The sequence below is a fragment of the Labrus bergylta genome, chromosome 3 (genome assembly GCF_963930695.1).
Source record: "Labrus bergylta chromosome 3, fLabBer1.1, whole genome shotgun sequence".
Lineage (NCBI taxonomy): Eukaryota > Metazoa > Chordata > Actinopteri > Labriformes > Labridae > Labrus > Labrus bergylta.
Genome location: NC_089197.1, coordinates 22,019,156 through 22,037,787, shown reverse-complemented (window position 1 = coordinate 22,037,787; position 18,632 = coordinate 22,019,156). Strand labels below are relative to the sequence as shown.

At 40.9% G+C, this 18,632-nt stretch overlaps 1 protein-coding gene across 1 annotated transcript in view; it reads left to right on the top strand.

Moving 5' to 3' along the window:
- Positions 1-18,632, top strand: part of zfhx3b (zinc finger homeobox 3b) — a 282,485-nt gene that overhangs the window by 50,056 nt on the left and 213,797 nt on the right. Inside the window, exon 2 of the mRNA XM_065952964.1 lies at positions 3,445-3,554. The gene's annotated coding sequence lies outside the window, so the exon portion shown is untranslated. The remainder of the gene's footprint in view (positions 1-3,444; positions 3,555-18,632) is intronic.

The following is an 18,632-nucleotide window of genomic DNA, read 5'->3' as shown; positions in this document are numbered from 1 at the left end:
ACGCTCAGTGCCCTCTATGGAGCGCTTGGATTGTTTCCTGGATCCCGATGGCTCCTCTGGGCCTTCATGACCTCTGCTCTTATGCTCCAGTTATGATGGCCCTTCAGAGATGAGGACATATTCACAAGTCAGACTCAGGTCGTCTCCCTGAATAATTTTCTGCGGCTTTTTTATGTCCATTGTTTGCTTTGTGTGTGAAGTCGGCACAATCATAGACATCTACCCACCTTCTCCTTCTAAACTTTAATCAAGACACTGTTCAGGATTATGTTCAAATACGCACATTATTTTTAGAATGACCCCTGAGCCCACTGATTTCTTTATTCTTTCAAACTAAATGTTACTACAATGAAATATATTCCTCTTCTCTATAGCTCGGATTTAATTAAGTGAAGTTGTACTGAAGGTTGTACTGTTGCACTTAATTTAACTACAAATGTGAACAGTTTCAACAGCTTTGTTTTGTCCTTAGCAATCTTTTCTTTCTGACAGCTTTTTTTTTTTTCAAATCAAGTAGTTTTATGACCACGGCTTTTGTGCCTGTAAAAAACAAGTCCATACCTGTATGCGTCTGCTCATGTATTTTTCCAAATGAATAAATGTCGTTTAATCAAGTAGGTAAGAAAGAAGAGGTATAAAAAGAGATCATGGCTCTGGTTAAGGCCACTATCTTTGATTCAGCCAGACTATCATTAAAGAAATGCTCAGGCTCGCAGCTGTGAAACCATTTAAAAACACCTGCCCTAAGATAATGGAAAGTACATTGTTAATGCATCATTATTTTAATAAGTTGGAAAATTACTTACACCTCTGAATAAAGTCAGAACGAGCAAGGACTCACTGACAGTAATAATAAAAGGTATGAAGGTTTTTCTTTTACCTTTTCAACATCCAAGACTGAAGAAAACTAGTGAGGGGGAAAAAAAAAAATCTATTCACTGTTGTTTCATCTAACTCTTTTCTTCCCGGGCACAGAAACGCCGGGCTGATTAAAGATAACTAAAAACTAAAACCGACCTAGCTACATGCCTCTTCTCCTCTCTGCTCTCTTCAACTTTTATTTTTAATGGAAAATCGGCCCCGAGCTCGTTTACTCAGGAACAGAGGGATATAAATGTTTTAAAATTTAACCAAAAAAGAAAGAGAAAGGGGAAGAAAATGGAATGGCAGAAGGAAAGGATAGGTAATAAGAAAAATATTTTAATCTAAATAATTCATAAGGCAGTCCTTCAATCCTCCTTTTTCTCCCTGCTGACTGGTGTTTGATGAAGATACAGATTTTCTCTCTGCTGGGCTCCAGCGAGGTAAATGCTGTGTGGTGAAGATGGGCCTCCGATAAGGCCCATATATGAGACACTTACCAGGAGCAGAGGGAAATCTGTATCACATAGGGGAAGAACAGGGCAAGACTGGATCTGAATCCAGGTTAGAATGGCAGGGGAAGCCCGAAGGGAGCTCAGGGAAGACAACAACTGAGACCTCATACTGATAGGAGCACCTGGGGTCACAAGGTCAGTGGAAGGGTGGGACACCAACATCTGCTTTTAAAAAACTTTTTGGAAAACTGTAACGTCACAACAGTCTGTGCAAAACATCGCGTTTCACAAGAAAAGGTATATCTCTCAGCTCTTCTGTACAGGACACATGTTTTTATTTAGCGTATTTCTTACAGGAATGGTGTCATTTTTATGTTCAGCAGTCAGAGTGAGTTGAACATTGGTTTGTAAAAGTCTGGAGAAAATGTGCAGGCTGAGAGTGTTGTTGGAGAGAGAGAGATGAGGGGGAAGAGGAAGAGGGCTTTGCTGCTCTGAGGTACAGCCCTCTGATCTCCTTTTAAGTTGTAGCCCAGCATGCTCAGCACCAGAGCCAGTCAGACCTGCAGCCCCCCAGGGTTCAAGCTCTGCTCAAAGGGTTCTCCTCTCTGAGGCTCCTCGGCATAAGCACCCGGCCGCGGCTCCTTTCCACCTCAGTGATCACACACACGCTCCCCGACCAGCTCTGGCTTGTTGACACTGTGTTTGAGGAAGCGTTCTGTGATAATGTCCTGGTATTGATCAGCTATATCTGTGATGATAGCTGCTGGGAAAGCAGGCTGAATTCAATCTGGAAGGGTGGGTATTACTGGAGCCTGGATAGGTGGCTCAGCCTGCAGTCTGCTATAGAAAGGGTGAGGGTGTCGGGGTCCAGGGTTCACCAAAGGTGAGGGGCCCTCCCTCCCATCTGTGGTCTTGTGAGTCAAGTTCAGCCAGAGGGTCTATGGGGGACTGGAGGTCTGGACGCCATGTCCATCTGGATCAATCTGCATATAGAGGCCAGCTGACGGAGACGGCCCCTCTTGGTTTAGTGACAGGAGAAGATGGCTGAAGGGGACGCTTGATTTTTGAAATGTGATTTTTCTAAGCAATAGAGGACTCAACTGCTCGCCTTTAGACTCGGTTAATGCAATGCAAATTGATTTTTAACTTCACATCACTACTTATATCTCCCTGCTTCATGTTGATTGACTCACAGTATGTATGCAATGGAAGGATTTGGTCAATTATTACTTATATTGAAAATAAACAAATAAATGTCACTTAAATAAACTAGCTTGGTGTTATTCCGTTGCTAGTATATGTCTTGCATTTGTATGTGTTTGTGTGTTTGTGTACACACACATATAAGGCTTTAATGAGATTAGTGTGAACCCTGTCCTCCCTGAAGGTGCAGAGGCCAGGCGCGCTGCCGCTGCTCATATGCATGTCTTTTATTGTCTATTGTGAGTAATCACGCTCCGCTCGCCTCTCAATGCCAGACTTTTGACCCTTTTTATTTCTCTGTCCATTTTCAGCTGCCCGCCACCTAACAGGCATTATACTACTGAACAGATGTGCAGGGGGCAGCCAGTGAATACTAATGAAGCCTTCTGAAAATCCTTTTTTATGGTGTGCATGACAGAATTTAAAAAAAAGTAGTATGAATCATGTTGAGTGAAGTTTCAGGAAAAATTGTGGATTTATATTTATATGTATGAAAAATGAAAAAGAATGTGGCTAAGAGTCATTAGTCAATGAGGGAGTCATACAGGCTATGTGCTTATTTGTTTGTGTGTCAGTTTGGGCACGTGTCCTCACATCTTTTAAACATTTAAGAGCTTGCATGTGCGTTGCAGCCGTGTATGCGTGTGTGTGTGTTTGTATGTGCGTCCCCAGGCTAGACAAAGCATGCTACTCCTTGGCAGCCCCCCCCCCCTGTCACTGCAGAGGCCTCAGTGTGTGTGTGAGTGCGAGTGTATGTGATCAATCTCACGTGGACCAGTCATGGTGTCAGGGCAGCAGTGGATCTGACTCTCCCTCTCTCCCTCTCTCTCTCTCTCTCTCTCTGTATCTCTCTCCCTCTCTCTTCGTCTTCCTCTTTCTCTCTCTTGCTCCTCTCCATCCATCCTTTCCTCTGACTGTGGGACAGTAGGAGGAGTGCCCGGTCAGGAAGCGAGCCTATCAAACTCTTTTTTCTGGAGGATAATTAATGCGTGCCAACCTGGAGGGCCGATCCTGCCACTGGACTGCTGCAAACAGGTAACCATGCTGCCCTGCTCTATTTCACTTTGCTGACTGACTGATCCGCTGACCAGCTCTCACTCACACTTTCACTTTTTTCCTACTCTCTCTCCCCCCTCCCTCTCTCTAACGCTCTCTCTCTCTCTACCTCTCTCTCTCTCACTTTCACACACTTGTACACACACTATACACAGCATGAACGCCCATTGCTGAGAAACTTTTAATAGTGTTTGCAGCTTGGTTTCCCTTTTTGATCTGCAATGTGTGGGTTTGTAGGTTTACAGGTGTACAGTAAGAGAGACCCGTTTTCTGCTCTGAGGTGGCAAATGTCATGTTTTTCAAGTTGAAGTGGGTTGTCTTTACTGCTCTGGGCTGTACTAGGTGCCTCTGCACCTCTGATCGCCTCTGATCGACTTTCTCAAAGGTTACAGCGTTTCTCTTTGCTGTGATTTTGTGTATTTGAAGTGTTATTCCTCGCTGAGATAAAAAAACAAAATATGTGGCAAACTGTGTGATGATCCTGAAGCAGTTTAACTGTTGGACTGCTTTGCAACATTGTTAGTTTTTAGCCTGAGGTGGTTATTGAAATGCTGCTGTTTAAAAAAGAAAAAAAAACAAATACATGAAAATCAGGTTTAAATAGTGATATATATATATATATATTATATTTTATTTTCTTGAAAGCACTTGTGGTTGGAAAGCTCAAATTTATGTTCATTTACAGAAAAACTCTGACCTATATTTTAGAACTCTGACCTTATTTTGCCTTTTCTAAAATAACTTTTAAAGATTATCAACAAAATAAGGTGCCATTTTTTGTCAGAATAGAAAATCATACATATGATGTAACACTGATGTATTCATATACATCACCTGAAACAAGGAGTACAGAATATCAAATTGACATGGAAGTGTCAGTTCAAAGTGATGTGGTTTTCTTATAAGTTTCCTCTTGCCCATTTGGACTGACAGCCTGCAACAACTTTCAGAGTCCTGTAGCCCAGCAGCAACAGTTCTTAGAAAAGAGGGAAAGGTGTTTCTTGTAAATGTCACATTCATTTCTTGACGAAGGGATATTTTTCTGAAGGTTCAGCAAAAGACTACCTTGTTGTTTTGAGAAGGAGTACATTTGGATTGCATTAAGGTCTTTCAGAAATCTTTCAGTAGCCACCTGGCATCATGTTTGAGGTTGTATTGCACTTAAATTTAAGCATGTTAGCATTCCATTCATTAGAAGGGGATAGGTAGGTCATTTAGAAGTTGTTTGAAACTTAATTTACACGAACATATCCACCAGTCCAAAGGGGTTAATGGCTTACAAATGAACCCCTGCGGCATTATCTTCCAAATGGCCCGCAGCAAATGATAACCTATAATCAATATCAGCAATTATGTGTCAGACAGAGGCTATTGGCCGTGACCTGTCCCTCATCAAGAGACTTTCTGAGGAAACAGGATCTCTGCACTTTGTAGATGTCGGATCTCTCTTTTAGTGATGTCATAGAAGACACCTGGGACAACCTCCTGAGTGAATCTTTAAATCCAGTTTTCTTTTCTTTTTAAACCTTAATTCTTATTTCTCCTTTCCATCATCTGCACGGTCTGGACCTTCATCCTCATCATCTTCTTATTTCTGTACTTATTTATCACTCTCTGGATACTCAAAATAGTGTCTCTTGAATTTCAAGACCAAAAATAAGTTTCTGTGTCTCCAAAGTATTATGATCGTAGAAACAAACTACCAAATGATGAAGCAATCTGTCTTAAACTTTAATGAGCAGATTTGATTGTTTCGTCTTATTATATACCTTTTAAAAATAACTTTGAACTGTTTTTAATTCATCCATCCAAAGATATTTTAGTAATATATACTGTGTATATTTAAATTATGAACACATCACAGAAGTCAGAGAGAAACTGTGTGTTTGTTTCTTCCCTGACTTTGGACAAGCATCTCCTGTGCAAATCACTGCGTCTTAAAAAAATTGTTTTAATTCCTGAAAGCAGCATTTAGAGCAAGTTGAATTTTCTTCCAAAAGGCCACCAAACAATACAAGGCTTTGCTCTGGAATTACATAATTAATTATCAATGCATAAAAAATATATTAACATCAAAAACAACATGTAGCCTTTATTGTTTTTAACAAATTGAAATAGAGCACAATTTCATAATCTCTTAGACATATTTGGAGTTTATCTGCTGTTCATCTATTTGAGCAATAGTTCCAAATTCCCACCAGTGTGTTCAATGCTACAGCTTGTGCATTTTAAATTATGAAAATTAATCACAAATAAATAGTTTATGAAGGAAGCTTTGTAGTAAACGATAAAAGAGGATAATTAGGGTCCTTATCAAACCCCATTTTTTCGTACAAGTCTATCTTTTGAGATATAAAAATGAAGAGGTCGTTGATTTCCTCTTTAGTCAGAATCCTAACAGTTTAATTGTCCAGTGAAAAAACAATCACTTCGACTGAGGCTCAAACGCGCTATTTACTAATATTTATGAAATGAGGGAGAATGCTGCCGTTTGTAAACACTGAGAGACAGAAAGGTGAATTGTACAAGGTTTTTTTAAATTCCCCGACAGGTACTGTTTCCTGGTTTCATTATTTTGAATACTGCAGTTCGGTTTTAAAAGAAACAACAACAACATAATGAATATTTAATTGAATTGATTACATTTATTACACACCAGCAAATTAAATATTTTGACAAAGATATCAAAGGTAAAAATGAATGAAAATGCCATACGTGTTTATTCAACCCCTTTATTTAAAACTGGCCTGTTTGGTGCTGACAGGGAGGCATGCAGACAGCACGCGCTGTGTCTCGTTCCTCCCGGGTCTGTTATGGTCAGAGACCTTGAACTTCAGGGGGTTTAGATGTGGGGGGCAGCTGAGAGCCATATGCCTCCATGTAACTGCTGTGACACCCAGCGCAGAGAGAGAGGGAGAGAGAGAGAGAGAGAGAGCGAGAGAGAGAGAGAGAGAGTAGTGAGGACAAATACCTACTGGTTCTCAATGGCTCCTGAATGTTTTTTCACGAGTTTTTATTATTTTATTCTTTATTCTCTATTCTTCTTATTTCTATATATTTCACTTTGCTTTGACATACGCCTTTCGCATTGCCTTTACTCAGATACTGCCTGCGTGTGATTGGCTGCGGACTTACAGTAGCGATGCAAAAAAGAAACCTCCAGCTTGATTAATTACGAATTCCGAATAATTCCGAAATAAAATTCATTACAAAATATTTTCAAGAGGTCCCATATATATTTTTAAACGTTCTACTAAAAGACCATACATTTAGGCTATAGGCAGCCCAAAGGTGGCTTCAGCTGCTGGGGCCTAAAAATATTCAGTGTTGAATAAGATGTAGGCTATGTAAAAGAATGAAATGGGGGCTTAGCCACTGCACCCACCCTCATCCTCATCCACACTCTCTGCTGTCCAGACCTGTCTAACAGGCCCCAGTTTGCCCTTCGTGGATAGGATGGCAAAGGGGGGAGGGGGGGGGGGGGGGGGGCTAAAAGCTTACTGTAACCAATATAAATAGGAACATGCAGGCAACAATGAATTATTTCACGTGCTCTTTTCTAAATGTTGAGTTGCTGGTTCGTCTTTTCCCACAACATGGACTATTTTGTTTCACAAATGTTAATTGATTAATGATCAAACCTTCTCACGAGTAGATCCATTTACATCCTGCATTGATGTTTGAGGTTTCTATTTTAGTTGCACATCAATTTGGGCTATGTAAGACTACAGGCCCCATCCTCTGTAGCATCTATACGATATGTCAGCTCGCGCGCTAACTATGATGTCATGTTTGAAATCCCTTTGGTGTTTGAATGACTGAAGGTAACTCTTAATAATGAGACCTAAATAAACATTATTATTTCTTTCTTCTGAGGCAGGAGAGGCAGTTGAGACGAAGGTGAGATAAATAAATGATGTTTTGAGATAAAACTCGAAAACAAACTCAGGTATATGAAACGTCAGATCGTGGCAGGTCTAAATATGATTTGTTTGCAGATTCAGCGTCAACAAAAATCCTGCGTGATCGTCCAATAAGACCAGATGTTAAACTTCATATTTAGAGACTTTAAATATAATGAAACTGTTTAAATACTATATTCTTTTATTTTGAGTATGACAGGAAGGTGCAAGAGCATAAACTAAAGGCCTGTGCCTTATATTGCACTGAGCTGGGACGATATTTTCAAAATCCTTATGTTCCCTAAATTGAAAAAAATAAGTTAGAGTTTCAGCTGAAATGAAATGCTGTTCTGCGGTTTTTATTTTATTTTATTGCCAACACTAATTTATCTAAGAATATTTCATGAACAAAAAATAAAACATTAATTAAGTTAATATTTATTTTTCAAATATTGATTAAAATGTTTTAGATTTAAGAGATATGCTGTATAAATAAATGTAGGCCTGTTGCTCGCAATTATATGGGCCTGATTGTTGTATCCATTCCTACAAGTGTCCTATTAGAATATAATGAATATTAAACAGACGGAATAAACTTGTCAGATTCAATTGGATCACTCGCCGCATTCCTAAACATTTGGCCCGAGAGGCAATTAATACAAGCTATTACCCCGCGATAAAGCCTAATTAGCCCCGATTATCGGGGGGGAGGGGGGGTAATTAAAAATCCTTTAGAGGAGGGGGTTGTGTATACACACGGGTCCTTGTAGCTCTCACTGGTAAATACCATTCACATTCAAATGAGAGTGACAAAGTTTGGCACGGAAACAAGCACGCGTCCGCCTCCCTCTCTCTTTCCCTCCCGGCCTGCTCCGCCTTTTGTTAACCTGACACGTGTTTGGAGGAGCGAGATTTGGTTAATTCTGCACGAGGATGGCACAGTGCCAGAACCCAACCCCAAACACAGGAAAGTGATATTATTAAAATAATATCCTACGTATTCGCCTTGCCTTTTTCGGTACAGATTTCTAAAAAAAACAAAACAACCAAAAAAAACAAAACAAAAAAACGCATAAAAATACGCACACGCAGCATCAACGCGTGCACGTGCCAAAAAGAGCCCACACATAAATAATCTCATTGGAATAAAAAGGGGGAGTATGTGTCAAGAATGGACTTTAAATGCATTTAAACTACAGTAGCTATAGAAAGCACAGCCCTGCACCTGTCCCCCTCTCGCTGCAGATTGCACCCCTCCTGCTGCAGGCAATGAGGACTCGCTCCTCCTGCGTATGCGTGTGTGTGAGAGTGTGTGTGTGTGTGTTTGTGTGTGACTGGCCATGCATGTCATATTTGCGTCTGAGACACACACTCCCACACGCAAACGACGCCTTTCCTGCGGCATTTGTCTCTTTCTTGCGAATATGTGACCTAAATAACCACGTTCTTGTCTGTTCCTGCTTTTAGACTTCTCATAAGAATAATCCGTAATTTCGCACGTTTTGTCGCGCGCCCCCCTCCCTCCATCTTCACCATGTCGTCGTCTTTGATGAGCGTAATATTAACATGATAAGGAGATGTCAATGAAAAGCTCTGTACCTGACTGAGCAGATGGCTCTGTGATGCTGCCTCTAATGTAATATTAATACATGCGGGACTTGTTTCTTATCAGGAAAGATCTCTCCAAAATTGTCCTCCGCAGGGACCCACTTAGAGTGAAGCACACATAATGGAAATGATCACTCTTTTTAGCCTGTGCCTAAAAGAGATCACTCTTTTTTTTTTTTAGTCAGAAAGTAAGAAGAATTTGCAAGGCATTGATCATTTAGGCCTTCATATTTTTTTAAGCTTATGTGAGCAGATTTTTCAAATTAAATAAAATGTTTTTATTTCACACCAAATATAAAATCTTGTCTTAAAAAAATCTGAATCAATAGGCTACATTTAATAAATTGTAGCATTCTATTGATTTTGATTTTATGAAGTATTCTGAAGGTGACATTTGAATGTTAAAGACAAAAATCAGGCATTGAGATGATTTCAATTTTTAAATTAGACTTTTTCTGAATCACATGTTTTTGTTTTGGTCCTTGATTTTTTTTAAATTTAATTATTTAGGTCATAGCTTTAGGTAATAATTTGTTGAATTAGCTTTAATTGCTCATATTTATTTGTTTTATGTATAATAAAGGAAATCTAAATTGCACAAAGAAAAAAATGCATGTGGCCTGTTATTCCTGAATATGACAGTACATTTAGAGCTGTAATGATTTTGTGTTGCAGGCAGTTAAGATGTATTTAAATGACTAATGTTGTCAGTTGGAGGTATTGATTGTGGGATTGTGAAGGTGTGAGTAAAATGGAGTGTTGATGCGTCTGCTCAGGGCTCTCTGCCCTGTGAGCACAGAGGACCCGAGGATAATGAGGCATAATGCTGCCTGAGAAGGGGCCTCCTGCTGAATAAATCTCAAATTATACCCCAAACCAAGTGAACATTCTCCTGGGGGCCACAAGGTCAAGTCCACCACCTCTGACCCTGACCGTCTGTGTCTGGAGAGGTGGTGAGACGGGAGACTGAACATGGCTGCTGCTGATGATGATGGTGAAGGAAGTGCCTGGGACCTGGTTGTTGTCTGCTGTCCTCTGCGCTGCTCCTCTCAGCTTGATTTTAGCCAACACTCCATTCATTATTTAGCAGACTTATTAAAAGTTATTTCAGAGCCATCAGGTCCTGCCAGATGACCTGAGAAAAGGGGGCCTCCTGAGTGGCCAGACAGACTGGAAAAACCAAATGGACACAGTGGAACTGCTAAAACACAGGGCCTCCAAACAAACAGAAAACATGGTTTGCATTATTAAGAGGAGCATTCACCATTGGAGAAATAAGAGCTCTTCAATATTTTACAAGCACTATCTCAAATATAGTTGGATGTTTAATTAAAAGCAACTTTTGCCGTGTATGTAAGAGAAAAGTCGGAAAAAGCATTCAAATAGGAAGTCACATTTTAGCAAGGTCCTAAAGCAAAATAAAAATGCTGTGTTGTATAAGCACAATCATTTGTCTTCTAGTAAACAAGATAAACTTATTGGGCTTTTTCTTCAGAAAAAGTTGAAGCCTAAATATTCCTTTAGTTAGCATAAAATGTGTTCTTAAAATATTTTCAATTACAAGAGTTCTGACACGTAACAACATCAAACAAAACAAAAAATAACAAAGAGAATTTCATTTGGAATAGTATTTTAATTTCATAACCAATTAAAGCAGCATTCAATTCAAATATACATCGGCTTATCTGTTGGAGACTGACCCATGTCTTGACACAGCTTTGGCCTTAGTCTGTGCACACTTTTGAATATTCATCTTCGTTGAAGAAGCGTGACATAACCTTTTCCCCCTTAATGTGATGTGTGCACATGCACTTCCCAGCTGTGTCCAGAGAGGGCGGGTCTAGCGTTGGGGGGGTTGGGGGAGTGTACTGCGTATGGAGCCTGAGCTGGCCAAGGCGGAAAGGTCAGAGGAGGCAGGAGACAGGCGGGCAGGCCGACTGCTAACGCTTTGAACCTAACAGATGGTGAAGGTTAGGTGACGTCCCCTCGCCTGGCCTTTCCCCAGTAATTGAGGATAATTTGAGCACCAAAGAGCGGAGGCCTGTCCACTGTCAGGCCCAGAGAGGAGAGACGAGGTTAATATGAAAATGATTTTGCATTACGGCCGGCTTTGTGAGGCTGGCCGCGGTCCTAATCCTGGCCTGAGGCAGCAGGAATGAAGAAGTGTCACCCTGGGTCCAGGCGCCACGCCACGCACATGAATACATCTCCAACCCATGGCCCTGTGCCCCCCATTAACCAGCACTCTGCCAGGACCGATTACACACTCCCACTCTAGAGCCGGCCAGGCTTTGGGGGCATTTTAGGGAGGCTTGGGAGTGAACTGACATCACCCCACATCCTGTAAGAACAAAAGAGGTGGAGAGAGGCCGTGCCATATCAATGGGGATTTTTCACCTCTCACCACAGCTACTGTAGCTTAGCACATCGCTCCCCCTTTGCAACTAAACTCAGGAATCTTGTTTTAGGAAGTTGTTAAAATTTTTAAAAAAGTATAGTTTGCTACAGATATATGTTTTTGCTAATAATAAGACATTTTAAAGCAACTTGGATCATTTTATTTGTTCTCGTACATTGTAAAAATCATAAGGAAAAACTAGATATGCTACACGACTAGACTGACTGGTCCTCTCCACAGCACAAGCCTGTATGGTTGCAACAGTGGGACCAATTCTGTCCAGAAAGTTGCCTCTTCGGTGTGATGAAGTCATTTACAACTATTGATCATATAGTCAAACTGGGCGTGTTAACCTGAAGAGCCTTGGAGGGAGTTTCTGGGAAAATGAAGGATCCCCAGGGACCCCTCCCATAAGCCCGAACACGACACAATAGACAGAGATGTAATTTAAAATGTTAGCAGTGGCCTGGGCCTTTTAAAAACTGTGTTATGCTGCAGTGCTTCCACAGCTTCCTGCATCTTTTCCTACTGTTAAAATGTTATCGCAAAACCGGACTGTTTTTGTTGGATTGAAATACACGATTACTTGAAACTAACTTTCACTGAAGATGAGTTTTTTTTATTGTGCAGTAAATTTCATGATGCAAATGTAGCTGCACTCTGTATAACAGGTAGATCAATTCAAATGTGCATTTTAAAAAATAAGTCCTGGAAAAAAAACAAGTATGAATTTGTATTACACAGAGCAAACACACAAAAGTACAGGACAGGGAACTATTTGTGAAAACAGAAAACATCTTGGCCAAATTCAGGAATAATCATAGAATGTACTCTGAGTTTTAATCACTATAGATGTGAGATGTAGATATTTCATACGCAGTGGGACCAGTAAAAAGGAAAGTTTAACTTTTTATGAATAGTAGTATTGTTTCCATATTAACTATGTAAAATGAAAACACATATATTCATCATGTGTACAGTTAGTCGAGTTGTTACCTTGTTTTCTGCTCTCCTACTTTGGAACTGTATTCATGTATTCATTTTCTTTTGAATTCTATAATGTATAAAAGGGCCTAATATTTCATCCAAACACTCGATACATCTAGATTTACAACTCTGTAAATGTGTTCCCTGTGTGTGTGTGTGTGTGTGTGTGTGTGTGTGTGTGTGTGTGTGTGTGTGTGTGTGTGTGTGTGTGTGTGTGTGTGTGTGTGTGTGTGTGTGTGTGTGTGTGTGTGTGTGTGTGTGTGTGTGTGTGTGTGTATCAACTGTGCTGTCTATATCTGGGTGGCCCAAGGACTCCCCCAGGTGTAGTCCAGACGAAGGGGTCATCCCCGCTGCTTTGCACTCTGTTCGTCCTTCTTGTTCCCCAGGAACTGCAAGCTTTAAACTCGCTTCGCAGCCTGTGACCTCCTCCACCTCTTCCTCTTCCTTCTCCTCCTCCTCCTTCTCCTGTGTGGTGTGTCTGTGCAGGAGGCAAACCCTCCCAGCCCAGGAGGATAGTTCCTGGCAAACTTCAGTCCCTGTCCCCTCTTCACCTCTTTCATGGCCCTCCCTGCACACCATAGACACCCCCCCCCCCCCTTACTAAGTTTGAGTAAGCTGAAACATGTTCAAGTTCATGTTCAAAATGGAGATCAATATTGATTCATTGGCTGAGCTCATAGCACTGATTTAGTTAAAATAGAATAACTGTCAGAGATGAAGGAGTTTGGTTCAATAGGGCAGGCAAAGGGGGTGTTTCAACCACTCCTCTCTTCCTCCATCTTTTTCTGTCTGCCCCCACCCCATGCTTTATGGTGATTGGTCAGCTGTCCGGTCACTTCTTCCCTCTTAGGTTCCTCCTCATGGTGAATGAAAATTGTAGAGTCAAACAAGGAGAGAAACAGCTGTTTTATGCAGTTAACAGAATATTTTATTTCCACATAGGAACACATAGATGAGGCGCACACACACGGGCACACACACACACACACACACACACACACACATACACACACACACACACACACACACACACACACACACACACACACACACACACGCACACACACAGACAAAGAAAGATACGCACATACAATTGGCATGATTTCATATTTTTCTCTTCCATATTTCGTGATGCATCCCATGTTTCGGTAAATCACAAGAAAGAAAGAAAGAAAAATCCATCAGTTTAAATGTACTTACTTGCTCTTTGACTTAGGGTGTATCGCTTCTACTTTCTGTGCAGCAGTTGGAGATGTTATCTCGCATGTGTTTTCTATTCTGCATGTGTAAGTTACAGACCAGGGAAGAACCAGTGGCGCAACAGGGCTTTCTGTATTATTGCCTTCTGATTATTTTGCTTTTTTTTTTTGTTGTTGCTCCAATTGAAGAAATAACATTCATCTTTCCTTTGACCTAAAAGATCATTCCAGAAAGTATGTCTTTGAAAAGTAAAACAAAAAATCCACTTTTAAATAAGATCAATTGTAAACAAACCCAGGGCAACCCTTTGAAAGGCCCCGCCAAGAGATTTACCTTGCCCTGTGGCAAATAATATTTTTTGAACTGGGTTTAAATTTCAAGTGTCTTGGGTTTATAACAACGTGGAACAAAAGAAAGCCAGTCTCTGAACAGCAAATATTATCTGCTGGTTGGGCAAGATGTCAAGATTGCCTTTTTGTTGTCTCAAATACAGGGGCAGATCTGGTGCCTGGAAAATCCCAGAATAAACCTCAGAATACAGCCCTATTTACTTGAATTTAGTAGGATCACTGTAAAACCACATCTGCATGCGCACTTTAAAATAGACCTTATGTGTTTCATATTGGACTTACTTTTACTTTCGAGGTGTCTTTATACAAATATTTTAACAATGTATTCTTTTTACAATCTGAAGCCCTCACTCAGCCTCCTTTATTTCTTAAAATGTCGATTAATGTCCTGGTTTCACAATATTTATCATAAAATCCTGAACATTTTTGGATTCAGAATTGCTGGTCCAATGATTGAATTTCTTGACAAGATTCAATTTAATCAGTTTTAGCTTATGTTCTTGTCTTTATCACAATGTTTGATCATTAAAAGAGAAAGAGAGTTGGCTAAAAACACCAGAGAGAAAATGCTCTGTAATAGTTATTGGTATGTTTCATATTCTGTGAGACAGACTATGTTATTTTTCTCTGTAATAATAGGATGACCTGTTCCCTTGATCAGTCCATATCATGCCTTGATGAAAGCAGTTGGGTTTTTTTTTTCTATAAGGGCTTGATGTGACATCCATTACTCCTTAATATCCTGCAATCTTCCCCCTCTCTTTTCTCCTTTCCCCCAAAATGCCTAACTCTGAAAATACAACACCCCACCTCTACACACACGTATTCTTTGTCAACACATTTAACATTTGTTTATTTACATTATTTAAAAAAGAGGAGACATGAGAGATGAATGGTTAAGTAATCATAAAAGAGAGCCGCTCCTGCACCTCTGAGTTGCGTGTCTTTTAATTGGATACAGCGTTGGAAGTGAATTTCAGCAGGTGTATGGAGAGGGGAACAGGACTGTCTGTAGTTTGGTTTTGCTATGTAGTGAGTCGTTGTCAGAGCCAAATAAACCCAGTACGGCTCAGTGACCGGGCAACCTCTTCCCTGCAAACGATTGCACCCCTGCAAGAGAGCCTCCTCTGTCATCTGATGTTCCATTCTACTTAAAACAGAGCGGGAGGGACGGGGCGGAAGAGGAAAGCCACAGCCCCGCTATCATCATTTTATTTTGATTTCCCCCCCCCCCCCCCATCCTATTCTTTAATCCCTCTGATGAAGTCTGGACAGGCAGAGGCATGCTCTCACAGACAGCAATTTCGCTGCACCATATGTGCCTCACACATCGGATGGCAGGGTGGAGAGGGGTCTGTCGGGAGCACAGCCAGGAGCGAGGAAGGAGAGGAGGAAAAATACACAACATGAAATCCAGAATGGGTTTGCAGTCGGGGTGCAATGATGCCCTGTGATGTTCCGTCTGCAGCATCCGCTTACGCCGCATCGGCAAGGTGCCCATCATGCATTTAGCAAATTTTCTTTTAAAAAGGCACACCCTATAAAACATTTGGACTTGTTCTGAAATATTAGCTCTTATGCAGGTAAAAAATGAGCCAGGTACTCACACAAAAGAAGCCAGGTACCCGACACAAAATGGTGGTAAGCTATGTGCTGCTTGGCCCCTCCCTGCGCTGAGGATGCTGTGCCGACACCCTGATCATGTGATTAGAGCGGATGGAAAATCGCTGCGCGTCTACTGTGGTTGCCTTCAGACTTCCCTGGTTTATCTGATTGCCCCAGAGGAGATGACTTTAAAATATAGAAGACCGAAACTGATGGAAGAAAAAAAAAAAAGGAATTACAAATCTTCAACAAAAAAGTCTTTCAGTACAAAAAAATATTTGATTTAGGGACCATAAATTGTCGTTTTTTTTACAATATGAATCTGTCATAACTTCTAGCATATTAAGAATAAATCATGGTCAGATATTATACGTGTAGAGTAAATATAATGGCATGTACAGATATTAAGAGCTTCATGGTACAGAATTAGATTCTTGTCACAGTAAAGGGGACACAAAGGGGAATGGGTGGAGGCTACAGTAATTAAATTTGGGTCAATAGACCTTGCCCAGTTACACACAAGGGGAGATCCATATCCCTGCTTGTTCCTTGGTGTGTTTGCATTATCAGCACCCTCTGTGCTGACCAAGCAGCCTGCTCCTTAAATCTCACACTTGTTTCCGATATACATAATATATCCGTCCCTTATCCTCCAGACCTGTTTACTCCGGTGGTGAAATATGTGTAGACCTCAGGAGGGACGCACTTCATTCGTTCTTCCTGGAGAAGGATAGAGGAGAGGGGAGGGTGTTAGTGAGGGTGGGATTGGGGTTGGGGTGGGGGGGGGGCTGCTGTGGCTGAAGGTTACACTTAAGCTCTGATTGGGTGGTATGTAATTAAGGCTGCATTTGGCAGCTTTCAATTTTAGGTGAGAATTGAAGGGGAATTAGAGTGACTGTGTCTATTACTAAGATCACCTGAGAGCTCAGGAGCATGTATCAGTCCTGTGAAACTTAGTCCTGTCGCACAGATTACTCGACAAAGGGGCTGGCCGGGCCGGCTGACATCAAGATGCTGTTAAGATGGGCTGGCATCATTCGGAGGAATGCTACGGTGGCTGATAAGGACAAATCTCTGCAAAGGCCCATCAGATTTAACATTTGTTGTCTGAGTTTACGCGTTTCTTGCTTTTGCATTGATATTGTATTTGCAGCATTATTCTATAAATCTATGTTTTTTCCTTTTGCAACACATTTAAATTGTTGTATTTGTACTCTGACTGCAACCTGTTCCTTCCAATGGAAACCCTTATGGCCTTTACAGCCCTTTTACTCTCGTCAGACACCTTAATATTCAGCTTCTCTGCAAGAGAACCCAAACAACAACTGATTGACTTATTTTATATAGAGATCGATTGATTGGAATACTTCAGCTTACTTACAGAAACAAAACTTAATAGAGCAGAAATGTTCCAAGCTGTTGCCAACCGAGTCGTTCCTGTGAGACATTCCTCACACTAACGCATCAGTATCATTGCATCCATGCAGGGTTGGACAGTGGCTCCAGCGAGTCGTTTTAAATGTATTTTAAATGGCAATAATAAGGCATGCTGAGTGATGGATGCCGTCAGCGTACAGCGTATACCTATGCAGCCCCGGGCCCAGCAGGTGTAGATCAGCAGCACATTAGACAGACAGGGGGAAATGTGGCGCACATGTGGCGATGTCTGCGAGAGAAGACATTCATTTGCTGTCCCTCAGTCCGTACTGTTGCTCCTGGAAGTGTGTAAGAGCTCTGCCCAGGAGGATCTGTTTAATGCTCTTCATTTGCTGCAGGGGAAACGAAGACATCCCAGGGTATTGATCCAACTATTGACATCATTTGACGGGTCCTTTCAAGCGTATTGTTCGGCTGCCAAGGAAAGAGAGTAAAGTGTACATGGGGTGATCTCTGTGTCATCAGGGCAGCTTGTGTGTAATGTAGTACAATGCATATTCAAAGAGTGGTAGTCATGTTCAAAAGGTTACCACGCCCTGACCTTGAGCAGCTTGGCCTCAGCCTTGGTTAACCTCTCAGAGGCAGGAAGCCTGAAGCGCTTCAGGCCTATCATTGCAGTCTTTCATTTTTTTATTTTCTTTACTTTGATCCTTTTGTCTTTGAAACAACTTAAAAAGTGATCTTCTAGTTTGAATTTCAAATGATTCATTCTATATTTGTCATAACTTTGTGGTCCCTATATAGTTTGGGAGTGGGCTGGAAAAAACACATACACAAACATACTTTTCCCCTTGCATAGACGAGACTGCTGCTGTGTCCAGTCAGCGTTTGGTTTTTGTAGAGGCTGCCCCTGACTTTGAGCCGTTCCCAGGCTCTCAGGGGTTGTCAGACGGCTCAGAGGGGACAGCTTTGTGTGACGCACAGAGAGCAGATGTTACTCTGCATTTGTCGTGGCCCGTTTGGGATGGAGTCCCTGTCCAGACTTGACCCCTGACCCCTTAGGTTAATTAACATGCTCCTGCAGTAGAGTCCACAAAAACCCCAAATCTCACATGTTCAGTGCAGCCTGGGAGTTCGGATGGAGAAAAAATAGTGTTCTATGAACGATCTTTCTTTTTTATATGCCTGATATAGTGCTTCAACTGAAAACGTTTTTTAAGATGTTTCGAAGATATTTCCATAAATGTGTTTATTGGTTCTATAAAAACTGGAAAAGTATTTAGTTGTTTGCTTAGCTTTGCAAAATTGATAAAATGAATTACAAAAATAAGGTTTTCATTTAAAAATATTTAAATGTATAATTTTTGCATTTAAAAACTTTAGATAGGATGACCACTTCTTACTTGTGGATGACTGTTATATGTCGAAAAAGGAATCAACTCCTGAAACCTATGTGGATCAACCAGGCAAGAATTTCCTTCATGATTCATAAAACTCAATTTGATCTCATCTTATCTTAATTTATACTGATTGTGAAATGATGATTGTGTTGTATGAAGTCCTTTTTTATTTTTTTTTCATCTTCATCTTTTAATTACATCCAAAATGTCTTTGTTTTTCCTCCACAATG